A 15142-nucleotide genomic window follows, 5' to 3' on the forward strand; every position below is an offset into this window, starting at 1 on the left:
CTTGCATGAATAAGGCAACCTTTGAACTCTTTTAGAAAAGAGATATTTATAAATTATTTTCCGACAATCCATACGCTTGTTGAATGTATGTCTGGCTTGTTGGTCTAGGGGCATGATTCTCGCTTAGGGTGCGAGAGGTTCCGGGTTCAACTCCCGGACGAGCCCATAATTCTTAACATATTGCATTATGATGCCTGCATTTCAATTCAAGTTATGAAATTCGACAGAAAAACAATAATAGAAATTCTCACAATTATACTGACCGGGGATTTTGCGACCACATCGGAATGTGCCAACAAGTAGACAATAATGGCAATGAAATGGGGAATTCCCTGCAGTGCAAGGCAGTAAATCACAAATATGGTCACTCGCTTTGGCTGTTAGTTTTCTCGAAAGTTTAAAGATGAGTTTTTAATTTCGTTTACTGAATCATTACCCTGAAATGGAATTGTATAAAGATTTGCTAAATACTATTTTAAAACTTGTCAATTGAGTCGCAAAACTGAATAAAACTGATTTTTTTTATTTCTCTCCTAACTCATTAGTCAGAATCGGCTCGTTGGTATAAGGGTATGATTCTCGCTTTGGGTGCGAGAGGTCGCGGGTTCAAATCCCGGACGAGCCCATAATTTTACCAAACTTAGAAAAATGGCTGCTGAAGATTCGACTTGCATCAATAAGGCAACCTTTGCACACTTTTAGAAAAGAGATATTTATAAATTATTTTCCGTCAATCCATACGTTTGTGGAGCGTATGTCTGGCTCGTTAGTCTAGGGGCATGATTCTCGCTTAGGATGCGAGAGGTCCCGGGTTCAACTCCCGGACGAGCCCATATTTTTTAACATACTGCATTATGATGCCTGCATTTCAATTTAAGTTATGAAATTCGACAGAAAAACAAAAATAGAAATTCTCACAATTATACTGAGCGGGGATTTTGCGACCACATCGGAATGTGCCAACAAGTAGACAATCATGGCAATGAAATGGAGAATTCCCTGCAGTGCAAGGCAGTAAATCACAAATATGGTCACTCGCTTTGGTTGTTAGTTTACTCGAAAGTTTAAAGATGAGTTTTTGATTTCGTTTACTGAATCATTACCCTGAAATGGAATTGTATAAAGATTTGCTAAATACTATTTTAAAACTTGTCAATTGAGTCGCAAAACTGAATAAAACTGATTTTTTTTTATTTCTCTCCTAACTCATTAGTCAGAATCGGCTCGTTGGTATAAGGGTATGGTTCTCGCTTTGGGTGCGAGAGGTTCCGGGTTCAACTCCCGGACGAGCCTATAATTCTTAACATATTGCATTATGATGCCTGCATTTCAATTCAAGTTATGAAATTCGACAGAAAAACCAAAATAGAAATTCTCACAATTATACTGACCGGGGATTTTGCGACCACATCGGAATGTGCCAACAAGTAGACAATCATGGCAATGAAATGGAGAATTCCCTGCAGTGCAAGGCAGTAAATCACAAATATGGTCACTCGCTTTGTCTGTTAGTTTACTCGAAAGTTTAAAGATGAGTTTTTGATTTCGTTTACTGAATCATTACCCTGAAATGGAATTGTATGAAGATTTGCTAAATACTATTTTAAAACTTGTCAATTGAGTCGCAAAACTGAATAAAACTGATTTTTTTTAAATTTCTCTCTAACTCATTAGTCAGAATCGGCTCGTTGTTCTAGGGGTATGATTCTCGCTTTGGGTGCGAGAGGTCTCGGTTTCAAATCCCGGACGAGCCCCTAATTTTACCAAATTTAAAAAAATGGCTGCTGAAGATTCGACTTGCATCAATAAGGCAACCTTTGAACACTTTTAGAAAAGAGATATTTATAAATTATTTTCCGACAATCCATACGTTTGTTGAATGTATGTCTGGCTTGTTGGTCTAGGGGCATGATTCTCGCTTAGGGTGCGAGAGGTCCCGGGTTCAACTCCCGGACGAGCCCATATTTTTTAACATACTGCATTATGATGCCTGCATTTCAATTCAAGTTATGAAATTCGACAGAAAAACAAAAATAGAAATTCTCACAATTATACTGACCGGGGATTTTGCGACCACATCGGAATGTGCCAACAAGTAGACAATCATGGCAATGAAATGGAGAATTCCCTGCAGTGCAAGGCAGTAAATCACAAATATGGTCACTCGCTTTGGTTGTTAGTTTACTCGAAAGTTTAAAGATTAGTTTTTGATTTCGTTTACTGAATCATTACCCTGAAATGGAATTGTATAATGATTTGCTAAATACTATTTTAAAACTTGTCAATTGAGTCGCAAAACTAATAAAACTGATTTTTTAAAATTTCTCTCCTAACTCATTAGTCAGAATCTTCTCGTTGGTCTAGGGGTATGATTCTCGCTTTGGGTGCGAGAGGTCTCGGGTTCAAATCCCGGACGAGCCCCTAATTTTACCAAATTTAGAAAAATGGCTGCTGAAGATTCGACTTGCATCAATAAGGCAACCTTTGAACTCTTTTAGAAAAGAGATATTTATAAATTATTTTCCAACAATCCATACGTTTGTTGAATGTATGTCTGGCTTGTTGGTCTAGGGGCATAATTCTCGCTTAGGGTGCGAGAGGTCTCGGGTTCAACTCCCTGACGAGCCCATAATTTTTAACATATTGCATTATGATGCCTTCATTTCAATTCAAGTTATGAAATTCGACAAAAAAACAATAATAGAAATTCTCACAATTATACTGACCGGGGATTTTGCAACCACATCGGAATGTGCCAACAAGTAGCCATAATTTTACCAAACTTAGAAAAATGGCTGCTGAAGATTCGACTTGCATCAATAAGGCAACCTTTGAACACTTTTAGAAAAGAGATATTTATAAATTATTTTCCGACAATCCATACGTTTGTTGAATGTATGTCTGGCTTGTTGGTCTAGGGGCATGATTCTCGCTTAGGGTGCGAGAGGTCCCGGGTTCAACTGCCGGACGAGCCCATAATTTTTAACATATTGCATTATGATGCCTGCATTTCAATTCAAGTTATGAAATTCGACAGAAAAACAATAATAGAAATTCTCACAATTATACTGACCGGGGATTTTGCGACCACATCGGAATGTGCCAACAAGTAGACAATAATGGCAATGAAATGGGGAATTCCCTGCAGTGCAAGGCAGTAAATCACAAATATGGTCACTCGCTTTGGCTGTTAGTTTTCTCGAAAGTTTAAAGATGAGTTTTTAATTTCGTTTACTGAATCATTACCCTGAAATGGAATTGTATAAAGATTTGCTAAATACTATTTTAAAACTTGTCAATTGAGTCGCAAAACTGAATAAAACTGATTTTTTTTTTATTTCTCTCCTAACTCATTAGTCAGAATCGGCTCGTTGGTATAAGGGTATGGTTCTCGCTTTGGGTGCGAGAGGTCGCGGGTTCAAATCCCGGACGAGCCCATAATTTTACCAAACTTAGAAAAATGGCTGCTGAAGATTCGACTTGCATCAATAAGGCAACCTTTGCACACTTTTAGAAAAGAGATATTTATAAATTATTTTCCGACAATCCATACGTTTGTGGAGCGTATGTCTGGCTCGTTGGTCTAGGGGCATGATTCTCGCTTAGGATGCGAGAGGTCCCGGGTTCAACTCCCGGACGAGCCCATACTTTTTAACATACTGCATTATGATGCCTGCATTTCAATTCAAGTTATGAAATTCGACAGAAAAACAAAAATAGAAATTCTCACAATTATACTGACCGGGGATTTTGCGACCACATCGGAATGTGCCAACAAGTAGACAATCATGGCAATGAAATGGAGAATTCCCTGCAGTGCAAGGCAGTAAATCACAAATATGGTCACTCGCTTTGGTTGTTAGTTTACTCGAAAGTTTATAGATGAGTTTTTGATTTCGTTTACTGAATCATTACCCTGAAATGGAATTGTATAATGATTTGCTAAATACTATTTTAAAACTTGTCAATTGGGTCGCAAAACTAATAAAACTGATTTTTTAAAATTTCTCTCTTAACTCATTAGTCAGAATCGGCTCGTTGGTCTAGGGGTATGATTCTCGCTTTGGGTGCTAGAGGTCTCGGGTTCAAATCCCGGACGAGCCCCTAATTTTACCAAATTTAGAAAAATGGCTGCTGAAGATTCGACTTGCATCAATAAGGCAACCTTTGAACTCTTTTAGAAAAGAGATATTTATAAATTATTTTCCGACAATCCATACGCTTGTTGAATGTATGTCTGGCTTGTTGGTCTAGGGGCATGATTCTCGCTTAGGGTGCGAGAGGTTCCGGGTTCAACTCCCGGACGAGCCCATAATTCTTAACATATTGCATTATGATGCCTGCATTTCAATTCAAGTTATGAAATTCGACAGAAAAACAATAATAGAAATTCTCACAATTATACTGACCGGGGATTTTGCGACCACATCGGAATGTGCCAACAAGTAGACAATAATGGCAATGAAATGGGGAATTCCCTGCAGTGCAAGGCAGTAAATCACAAATATGGTCACTCGCTTTGGCTGTTAGTTTTCTCGAAAGTTTAAAGATGAGTTTTTAATTTCGTTTACTGAATCATTACCCTGAAATGGAATTGTATAAAGATTTGCTAAATACTATTTTAAAACTTGTCAATTGAGTCGCAAAACTGAATAAAACTGATTTTTTTTATTTCTCTCCTAACTCATTAGTCAGAATCGGCTCGTTGGTATAAGGGTATGATTCTCGCTTTGGGTGCGAGAGGTCGCGGGTTCAAATCCCGGACGAGCCCATAATTTTACCAAACTTAGAAAAATGGCTGCTGAAGATTCGACTTGCATCAATAAGGCAACCTTTGCACACTTTTAGAAAAGAGATATTTATAAATTATTTTCCGTCAATCCATACGTTTGTGGAGCGTATGTCTGGCTCGTTAGTCTAGGGGCATGATTCTCGCTTAGGATGCGAGAGGTCCCCGGGTTCAACTCCCGGACGAGCCCATATTTTTTAACATACTGCATTATGATGCCTGCATTTCAATTCAAGTTATGAAATTCGACAGAAAAACAAAAATAGAAATTCTCACAATTATACTGACCGGGGATTTTGCGACCACATCGGAATGTGCCAACAAGTAGACAATCATGGCAATGAAATGGAGAATTCCCTGCAGTGCAAGGCAGTAAATCACAAATATGGTCACTCGCTTTGGTTGTTAGTTTACTCGAAAGTTTAAAGATGAGTTTTTGATTTCGTTTACTGAATCATTACCCTGAAATGGAATTGTATAAAGATTTGCTAAATACTATTTTAAAACTTGTCAATTGAGTCGCAAAACTGAATAAAACTGATTTTTTTTTATTTCTCTCCTAACTCATTAGTCAGAATCGGCTCGTTGGTATAAGGGTATGGTTCTCGCTTTGGGTGCGAGAGGTCGCGGGTTCAAATCCCGGACGAGCCCATAATTTTACCAAACTTAGAAAAATGGCTGCTGAAGATTCGACTTGCATCAATAAGGCAACCTTTGCACACTTTTAGAAAAGAGATATTTATAAATTATTTTCCGACAATCCATACGTTTGTGGAGCGTATGTCTGGCTCGTTGGTCAAGGGGCATGATTCTCGCTTAGGGTGCGAGAGGTCCCGGGTTCAACTCCCGGACGAGCCCATATTTTTTAACATACTGCATTATGATGCCTGCATTTCAATTCAAGTTATGAAATTCGACAGAAAAACAAAAATAGAAATTCTCACAATTGTACTGACCGGGGATTTTGCGACCACATCGGAATGTGCCAACAAGTAGACAATCATGGCAATGAAATGGAGAATTCCCTGCAGTGCAAGGCAGTAAATCACAAATATGGTCACTCGCTTTGGTTGTTAGTTTACTCGAAAGTTTAAAGATGAGTTTTTGATTTCGTTTACTGAATCATTACCCTGAAATGGAATTGTATAATGATTTGCTAAATACTATTTTAAAACTTGTCAATTGAGTCGCAAAACTAATAAAACTGATTTTTTAAAATTTCTCTCCTAACTCATTAGTCAGAATCGGCTCGTTGGTCTAGGGGTATGATTCTCGCTTTGGGTGCGAGAGGTCTCGGTTTCAAATCCCGGACGAGCCCCTAATTTTACCAAATTTAGAAAAATGGCTGCTGAAGATTCGACTTGCATCAATAAGGCAACCTTTGAACTCTTTTAGAAAAGAGATATTTATAAATTATTTTCCGACAATCCATACGCTTGTTGAATGTATGTCTGGCTCGTTGGTCTAGGGGCATGATTCTCGCTTAGGGTGCGAGAGGTCCCGGGTTCAACTCCCGGTCGAGCCCACATTTTTTAACATACTGCATTATGATGCCTGCATTTCAATTCAAGTTATGAAATTCGACAGAAAAACAAAAATAGAAATTCTCACAATTATACTGACCGGGGATTTTGCGACCACATCGGAATGTGCCAACAAGTAGACAATCATGGCAATGAAATGGAGAATTCCCTGCAGTGCAAGGCAGTAAATCACAAATATGGTCACTCGCTTTGGTTGTTAGTTTACTCGAAAGTTTAAAGATGAGTTTTTGATTTCGTTTACTGAATCATTACCCTGAAATGGAATTGTATAATGATTTGCTAAATACTATTTTAAAACTTGTCAATTGAGTCGCAAAACTAATAAAACTGATTTTTTAAAATTTCTCTCCTAACTCATTAGTCAGAATCGGCTCGTTGGTATAAGGGTATGATTCTCGCTTTGGGTGCTAGAGGTCTCGGTTTCAAATCCCGGACGAGCCCCTAATTTTACCAAACTTAGAAAAATGGCTGCTGAAGATTCGACTTGCATCAATAAGGCAACCTTTGAACTCTTTTAGAAAAGAGATATTTATAAATTATTTTCCGACAATCCATACGCTTGTTGAATGTATGTCTGGCTTGTTGGTCTAGGGGCATGATTCTCGCTTATGGTGCGAGAGGTCCCGGGTTCAACTCCCTGACGAGCCCATAATTTTTAACATATTGCATTATGATGCCTTCATTTCAATTCAAGTTATGAAATTCGACAGAAAAACAATAATAGAAATTCTCACAATTATACTGACCGGGGATTTTGCGACCACATCGGAATGTGCCAACAAGTAGACAATAATGGCAATGAAATGGGGAATTCCCTGCAGTGCAAGGCAGTAAATCACAAATATGGTCACTCGCTGTGGCTGTTAGTTTTCTCGAAAGTTTAAAGATGAGTTTTTAATTTTGTTTACTGAATCATTACCCTGAAATGGAATTGTATAAAGATTTGCTAAATACTATTTTAAAACTTGTCAATTGAGTCGCAAAACTGAATAAAACTGATTTTTTAAAATTTCTCTCCTAACTCATTAGTCAGAATCGGCTCGTTGGTATAAGGGTATGATTCTCGCTTTGGGTGCGAGAGGTCGCGGGTTCAAATCCCGGACGAGCCCATAATTTTACCAAACTTAGAAAAATGGCTGCTGAAGATTCGACTTGCATCAATAAGGCAACCTTTGCACACTTTTAGAAAAGAGATATTTATAAATTATTTTCCGACAATCCATACGTTTGTGGAGCGTATGTCTGGCTCGTTGGTCTAGGGGCATGATTCTCGCTTAGGGTGCGAGAGGTCCCGGGTTCAACTCCCGGACGAGCCCACATTTTTTAACATACTGCATTATGATGCCTGCATTTCAATTCAAGTTATGAAATTCGACAGAAAAACAAAAATAGAAATTCTCACAATTATACTGACCGGGGAGTTTGCGACCACATCGGAATGTGCCAACAAGTAGACAATCATGGCAATGAAATGGAGAATTCCCTGCAGTGCAAGGCAGTAAATCACAAATATGGTCACTCGCTTTGGTTGTTAGTTTACTCGAAAGTTTAAAGATGAGTTTTTGATTTCGTTTACTGAATCATTACCCTGAAATGGAATTGTATAATGATTTGCTAAATACTATTTTAAAACTTGTCAATTGAGTCGCAAAACTAATAAAACTGATTTTTTAAAATTTCTCACCTAACTCATTAGTCAGAATCGGCTCGTTGGTATAAGGGTATGATTCTCGCTTTGGGTGCGAGAGGTCGCGGGTTCAAATCCCGGACGAGCCCATAATTTTACCAAACTTAGAAAAATGGCTGCTGAAGATTCGACTTGCATCAATAAGGCAACCTTTGCACACTTTTAGAAAAGAGATATTTATAAATTATTTTCCGACAATCCATACGTTTGTGGAGCGTATGTCTGGCTCGTTGGTCTAGGGGCATGATTCTCGCTTAGGGTGCGAGAGGTCCCGGGTTCAACTCCCGGACGAGCCCATATTTTTTAACATACTGCATTATGATGCCTGCATTTCAATTCAAGTTATGAAATTCGACAGAAAAACAAAAATAGAAATTCTCACAATTATACTGACCGGGGATTTTGCGACCACATCGGAATGTGCCAACAAGTAGACAATCATGGCAATGAAATGGAGAATTCCCTGCAGTGCAAGGCAGTAAATCACAAATATGGTCACTCGCTTTGGTTGTTAGTTTACTCGAAAGTTTAAAGATGAGTTTTTGATTTCGTTTACTGAATCATTACCCTGAAATGGAATTGTATAATGATTTGCTAAATACTATTTTAAAACTTGTCAATTGAGTCGCAAAACTAATAAAACTGATTTTTTAAAATTTCTCTCCTAACTCATTAGTCAGAATCGGCTCGTTGGTATAAGGGTATGATTCTCGCTTTGGGTGCTAGAGGTCTCGGTTTCAAATCCCGGACGAGCCCCTAATTTTACCAAACTTAGAAAAATGGCTGCTGAAGATTCGACTTGCATCAATAAGGCAACCTTTGAACTCTTTTAGAAAAGAGATATTTATAAATTATTTTCCGACAATCCATACGCTTGTTGAATGTATGTCTGTCTTGTTGGTCTAGGGGCATGATTCTTGCTTATGGTGCGAGAGGTCCCGGGTTCAACTCCCTGACGAGCCCATAATTTTTAACATATTGCATTATGATGCCTTCATTTCAATTCAAGTTATGAAATTCGACAGAAAATAATAATAGAAATTCTCACAATTATACTGACCGGAGATTTTGCGACCACATCGGAATGTGCCAACAAGTAGACAATAATGGCAATGAAATGGGGAATTCCCTGCAGTGCAAGGCAGTAAATCACAAATATGGTCACTCGCTGTGGCTGTTAGTTTTCTCGAAAGTTTAAAGATGAGTTTTTAATTTTGTTTACTGAATCATTACCCTGAAATGGAATTGTATAAAGATTTGCTAAATACTATTTTAAAACTTGTCAATTGAGTCGCAAAACTGAATAAAACTGATTTTTTTTTTATTTCTCTCCTAACTCATTAGTCAGAATCGGCTCGTTGGTATAAGGGTATGATTCTCGCTTTGGGTGCGAGAGGTCTCGGTTTCAAATCCCGGACGAGCCCCTAATTTTACCAAATTTAGAAAAATGGCTGCTGAGGATTCGACTTGCATCAATAAGGCAACCTTTGAACTCTTTTAGAAAAGAGATATTTATAAATTATTTTCCGACAATCCATACGCTTGTTGAATGTATGTCTGGCTTGTAGGTCTAGGGGCATGATTCTCGCTTAGGGTGCGAGAGGTCCCGGGTTCAACTCCCGGACGAGCCCATGTTTTTTAACATACTGCATTATGATGCCTGCATTTCAATTCAAGTTATGAAATTCGACAGAAAAACAAAAATAGAAATTCTCACAATTATACTGACCGGGGATTTTGCGACCACATCGGAATGTGCCAACAAGTAGACAATCATGGCAATGAAATGGAGAATTCCCTGCAGTGCAAGGCAGTAAATCACAAATATGGTCACTCGCTTTGGTTGTTAGTTTACTCGAAAGTTTAAAGATGAGTTTTTGATTTCGTTTACTGAATCATTACCCTGAAATGGAATTGTATAATGATTTGCTAAATACTATTTTAAAACTTGTCAATTGAGTCGCAAAACTAATAAAACTGATTTTTTAAAATTTCTCTCCTAACTCATTAGTCAGAATCGGCTCGTTGGTATAAGGGTATGATTCTCGCTTTGGGTGCTAGAGGTCTCGGTTTCAAATCCCGGACGAGCCCCTAATTTTACCAAACTTAGAAAAATGGCTGCTGAAGATTCGACTTGCATCAATAAGGCAACCTTTGAACTCTTTTAGAAAAGAGATATTTATAAATTATTTTCCGACAATCCATACGCTTGTTGAATGTATGTCTGGCTTGTTGGTCTAGGGGCATGATTCTCGCTTATGGTGCGAGAGGTCCCGGGTTCAACTCCCTGACGAGCCCATAATTTTTAACATATTGCATTATGATGCCTTCATTTCAATTCAAGTTATGAAATTCGACAGAAAAACAATAATAGAAATTCTCACAATTATACTGACCGGGGATTTTGCGACCACATCGGAATGTGCCAACAAGTAGACAATAATGGCAATGAAATGGGGAATTCCCTGCAGTGCAAGGCAGTAAATCACAAATATGGTCACTCGCTGTGGCTGTTAGTTTTCTCGAAAGTTTAAAGATGAGTTTTTAATTTTGTTTACTGAATCATTACCCTGAAATGGAATTGTATAAAGATTTGCTAAATACTATTTTAAAACTTGTCAATTGAGTCGCAAAACTGAATAAAACTGATTTTTTTTTTATTTCTCTCCTAACTCATTAGTCAGAATCGGCTCGTTGGTATAAGGGTATGATTCTCGCTTTGGGTGCGAGAGGTCGCGGGTTCAAATCCCGGACGAGCCCATAATTTTACCAAATTTAGAAAAATGGCTGCTGAAGATTCGACTTGCATCAATAAGGCAACCTTTGAACTCTTTTAGAAAAGAGATATTTATAAATTATTTTCCGACAATCCATACGCTTGTTGAATGTATGTCTGGCTTGTAGGTCTAGGGGCATGATTCTCGCTTAGGGTGCGAGAGGTCCCGGGTTCAACTCCCGGACGAGCCCATATTTTTTAACATACTGCATTATGATGCCTGCATTTCAATTCAAGTTATGAAATTCGATAGAAAAACAAAAATAGAAATTTTCACAATTATACTGACCGGGGATTTTGCGACCACATCGGAATGTGCCAACAAGTAGACAATAATGGCAATGAAATGGGGAATTCCCTGCAGTGCAAGGCAGTAAATCACAAATATGGTCACTCGCTGTGGCTGTTAGTTTTCTCGAAAGTTTAAAGATGAGTTTTTAATTTTGTTTACTGAATCATTACCCTGAAATGGAATTGTATAAAGATTTGCTAAATACTATTTTAAAACTTGTCAATTGAGTCGCAAAACTGAATAAAACTGATTTTTTTTTATTTCTCTCCTAACTCATTAGTCAGAATCGGCTCGTTGGTATAAGGGTATGATTCTCGCTTTGGGTGCGAGAGGTCGCGGGTTCAAATCCCGGACGAGCCCATAATTTTACCAAATTTAGAAAAATGGCTGCTGAAGATTCGACTTGCATCAATAAGGCAACCTTTGAACTCTTTTAGAAAAGAGATATTTATAAATTATTTTCCGACAATCCATACGCTTGTTGAATGTATGTCTGGCTTGTAGGTCTAGGGGCATGATTCTCGCTTAGGGTGCGAGAGGTCCCGGGTTCAACTCCCGGACGAGCCCATATTTTTTAACATACTGCATTATGATGCCTGCATTTCAATTCAAGTTATGAAATTCGACAGAAAAACAAAAATAGAAATTCTCACAATTATACTGACCGGGGATTTTGCGACCACATCGGAATGTGCCAACAAGTAGACAATCATGGCAATGAAATGGAGAATTCCCTGCAGTGCAAGGCAGTAAATCACAAATATGGTCACTCGCTTTGGTTGTTAGTTTACTCGAAAGTTTAAAGATGAGTTTTTGATTTCGTTTACTGAATCATTACCCTGAAATGGAATTGTATAATGATTTGCTAAATACTATTTTAAAACTTGTCAATTGAGTCGCAAAACTAATAAAACTGATTTTTTAAAATTTCTCTCCTAACTCATTAGTCAGAATCGGCTCGTTGGTATAAGGGTATGATTCTCGCTTTGGGTGCTAGAGGTCTCGGTTTCAAATCCCGGACGAGCCCCTAATTTTACCAAACTTAGAAAAATGGCTGCTGAAGATTCGACTTGCATCAATAAGGCAACCTTTGAACTCTTTTAGAAAAGAGATATTTATAAATTATTTTCCGACAATCCATACGCTTGTTGAATGTATGTCTGGCGCGTTGGTCTAGGTGCATGATTCTCGCTTAAAGTGCGAGTGGTCCCGGGTTCAACACTCGGACGAGCCCATAGTTTTTAACATATTGCATTATGATGCCTGCATTTCAATTCAAGTTATGAAATTCGACAGAAAAACAAAAATAGAAATTCTCACAATTATACTGACCGTGGATTTTGCGACCACATCGGAATGTGCCAACAAGTAGACAATCATGGCAATGAAATGGAGAATTCCCTGCAGTGCAAGGCAGTAAATCACAAATATGGTCACTCGCTTTGGTTGTTAGTTTACTCGAAAGTTTAAAGATGAGTTTTTGATTTCGTTTACTGAATCATTACCCTGAAATGGAATTGTATAATGATTTGCTAAATACTATTTTAAAACTTGTCAATTGAGTCGCAAAACTAATAAAACTGATTTTTTAAAATTTCTCTCCTAACTCATTAGTCAGAATCGGCTCGTTGGTATAAGGGTATGATTCTCGCTTTGGGTGCGAGAGGTCGCGGGTTCAAATCCCGGACGAGCCCATAATTTTACCAAACTTAGAAAAATGGCTGCTGAAGATTCGACTTGCATCAATAAGGCAACCTTTGCACACTTTTAGAAAAGAGATATTTATAAATTATTTTCCGACAATCCATACGTTTGTGGAGCGTATGTCTGGCTCGTTGGTCTAGGGGCATGATTCTCGCTTATGGTGCGAGAGGTCCCGGGTTCAACTCCCGGACGAGCCCATATTTTTTAACATACTGCATTATGATGCCTGCATTTCAATTCAAGTTATGAAATTCGACAGAAAAACAAAAATAGAAATTCTCACAATTATACTGACCGGGGATTTTGCGACCACATCGGAATGTGCCAACAAGTAGACAATCATGGCAATGAAATGGAGAATTCCCTGCAGTGCAAGGCAGTAAATCACAAATATGGTCACTCGCTTTGGTTGTTAGTTTACTCGAAAGTTTAAAGATGAGTTTTTGATTTCGTTTACTGAATCATTACCCTGAAATGGAATTGTATAATGATTTGCTAAATACTATTTTAAAACTTGTCAATTGAGTCGCAAAACTAATAAAACTGATTTTTTAAAATTTCTCTCCTAACTCATTAGTCAGAATCGGCTCGTTGGTCTAGGGGTATGATTCTTGCTTTGGGTGCGAGAGGTCTCGGGTTCAAACCCCGGACGAGCCCCTAATTTTACCAAATTTAGAAAAATGGCTGCTGAAGATTCGACTTGCATCAATAAGGCAACATTTGAACACTTTTAGAAAAGAGATATTTATAAATTATTTTCCGACAATCCATACGTTTGTTGAATGTATGTCTGGCTTGTTGGTCTAGGGGCATGATTCTCGCTTAGGGTGCGAGAGGTCCCGGGTTCAACTCCCGGACGAGCCCATAATTTTTAACATATTGCATTATGATGCCTGCATTTCAATTCAAGTTATGAAATTCGACAGAAAAACAAAAATAGAAATTCTCACAATTATACTGACCGGGGATTTTGCGACCATATCGGAATGTGCCAACAAGTAGACAATAATGGCAATGAAATGGGGAATTCCCTGCAGTGCAAGGCAGTAAATCACAAATATGGTCACTCGCTTTGGTTGTTAGTTTACTCGAAAGTTTAAAGATGAGTTTTTGATTTCGTTTACTGAATCATTACCCTGAAATGGAATTGTATAATGATTTGCTAAATACTATTTTAAAACTTGTCAATTGAGTCGCAAAACTAATAAAACTGATTTTTTAAAATTTCTCTCCTAACTCATTAGTCAGAATCGGCTCGTTGGTATAAGGGTATGATTCTCGCTTTGGGTGCGAGAGGTCGCGGGTTCAAATCCCGGACGAGCCCATAATTTTACCAAACATAGAAAAATGGCTGCTGAAGATTCGACTTGCATCAATAAGGCAACCTTTGCACACTTTTAGAAAAGAGATATTTATAAATTATTTTCCGACAATCCATACGTTTGTGGAGCGTATGTCTGGCTCGTTGGTCAAGGGGCATGATTCTCGCTTAGGGTGCGAGAGGTCCCGGGTTCAACTCCCGGACGAGCCCATATTTTTTAACATACTGCATTATGATGCCTGCATTTCAATTCAAGTTATGAAATTCGACAGAAAAACAAAAATAGAAATTCTCACAATTGTACTGACCGGGGATTTTGCGACCACATCGGAATGTGCCAACAAGTAGACAATCATGGCAATGAAATGGAGAATTCCCTGCAGTGCAAGGCAGTAAATCACAAATATGGTCACTCGCTTTGGTTGTTAGTTTACTCGAAAGTTTAAAGATGAGTTTTTGATTTCGTTTACTGAATCATTACCCTGAAATGGAATTGTATAATGATTTGCTAAATACTATTTTAAAACTTGTCAATTGAGTCGCAAAACTAATAAAACTGATTTTTTAAAATTTCTCTCCTAACTCATTAGTCAGAATCGGCTCGTTGGTCTAGGGGTATGATTCTCGCTTTGGGTGCGAGAGGTCTCGGTTTCAAATCCCGGACGAGCCCCTAATTTTACCAAATTTAGAAAAATGGCTGCTGAAGATTCGACTTGCATCAATAAGGCAACCTTTGAACTCTTTTAGAAAAGAGATATTTATAAATTATTTTCCGACTTTCCATACGCTTGTTGAATGTATGTCTGGCTTGTAGGTCTAGGGGCATGATTCTCGCTTAGGGTGCGAGAGGTCCCGGGTTCAACTCCCGGACGAGCCCATATTTTTTAACATACTGCATTATGATGCCTGCATTTCAATTCAAGTTATGAAATTCGACAGAAAAACAAAAATAGAAATTCTCACAATTATACTGACCGGGGATTTTGCGACCACATCGGAATGTGCCAACAAGTAGACAATCATGGCAAT

General features: G+C 38.2%; 14 non-coding genes across 14 annotated transcripts; all 14 read left to right on the forward strand.

The window, feature by feature from the left end:
- Window positions 1-93: 93 nt before the first annotated feature.
- Window positions 94-165, forward strand: TRNAP-AGG (transfer RNA proline (anticodon AGG)). Its single transcript has one exon. It is a non-coding gene; the product is annotated as a tRNA-Pro (tRNA).
- A 595-nt stretch (window positions 166-760) lies between these two features.
- On the forward strand, window positions 761-832 carry TRNAP-AGG (transfer RNA proline (anticodon AGG)). Its single transcript has one exon. It is a non-coding gene; the product is annotated as a tRNA-Pro (tRNA).
- A 1057-nt stretch (window positions 833-1889) lies between these two features.
- TRNAP-AGG (transfer RNA proline (anticodon AGG)) lies at window positions 1890-1961 on the forward strand. The gene has a single exon. It is a non-coding gene; the product is annotated as a tRNA-Pro (tRNA).
- Window positions 1962-3572: 1611 nt separating this feature from the next.
- On the forward strand, window positions 3573-3644 carry TRNAP-AGG (transfer RNA proline (anticodon AGG)). The gene has a single exon. It is a non-coding gene; the product is annotated as a tRNA-Pro (tRNA).
- A 388-nt stretch (window positions 3645-4032) lies between these two features.
- TRNAP-UGG (transfer RNA proline (anticodon UGG)) lies at window positions 4033-4104 on the forward strand. The gene has a single exon. It is a non-coding gene; the product is annotated as a tRNA-Pro (tRNA).
- A 135-nt stretch (window positions 4105-4239) lies between these two features.
- Window positions 4240-4311, forward strand: TRNAP-AGG (transfer RNA proline (anticodon AGG)). Its single transcript has one exon. It is a non-coding gene; the product is annotated as a tRNA-Pro (tRNA).
- Window positions 4312-4906: 595 nt separating this feature from the next.
- Window positions 4907-4979, forward strand: TRNAP-AGG (transfer RNA proline (anticodon AGG)). The gene has a single exon. It is a non-coding gene; the product is annotated as a tRNA-Pro (tRNA).
- Window positions 4980-5575: 596 nt separating this feature from the next.
- TRNAP-AGG (transfer RNA proline (anticodon AGG)) lies at window positions 5576-5647 on the forward strand. The gene has a single exon. It is a non-coding gene; the product is annotated as a tRNA-Pro (tRNA).
- A 1930-nt stretch (window positions 5648-7577) lies between these two features.
- On the forward strand, window positions 7578-7649 carry TRNAP-AGG (transfer RNA proline (anticodon AGG)). Its single transcript has one exon. It is a non-coding gene; the product is annotated as a tRNA-Pro (tRNA).
- Window positions 7650-8244: 595 nt separating this feature from the next.
- TRNAP-AGG (transfer RNA proline (anticodon AGG)) lies at window positions 8245-8316 on the forward strand. The gene has a single exon. It is a non-coding gene; the product is annotated as a tRNA-Pro (tRNA).
- A 4601-nt stretch (window positions 8317-12917) lies between these two features.
- TRNAH-AUG (transfer RNA histidin (anticodon AUG)) lies at window positions 12918-12989 on the forward strand. Its single transcript has one exon. It is a non-coding gene; the product is annotated as a tRNA-His (tRNA).
- A 388-nt stretch (window positions 12990-13377) lies between these two features.
- TRNAP-UGG (transfer RNA proline (anticodon UGG)) lies at window positions 13378-13449 on the forward strand. The gene has a single exon. It is a non-coding gene; the product is annotated as a tRNA-Pro (tRNA).
- Window positions 13450-13584: 135 nt separating this feature from the next.
- TRNAP-AGG (transfer RNA proline (anticodon AGG)) lies at window positions 13585-13656 on the forward strand. Its single transcript has one exon. It is a non-coding gene; the product is annotated as a tRNA-Pro (tRNA).
- Window positions 13657-14251: 595 nt separating this feature from the next.
- TRNAP-AGG (transfer RNA proline (anticodon AGG)) lies at window positions 14252-14323 on the forward strand. The gene has a single exon. It is a non-coding gene; the product is annotated as a tRNA-Pro (tRNA).
- Window positions 14324-15142: the final 819 nt, after the last annotated feature.

This window comes from Saccoglossus kowalevskii, chromosome 22, assembly GCF_978046115.1.
Source record: "Saccoglossus kowalevskii chromosome 22, keSacKowa6.1, whole genome shotgun sequence".
Taxonomy (NCBI): Eukaryota; Metazoa; Hemichordata; class Enteropneusta; family Harrimaniidae; genus Saccoglossus; species Saccoglossus kowalevskii.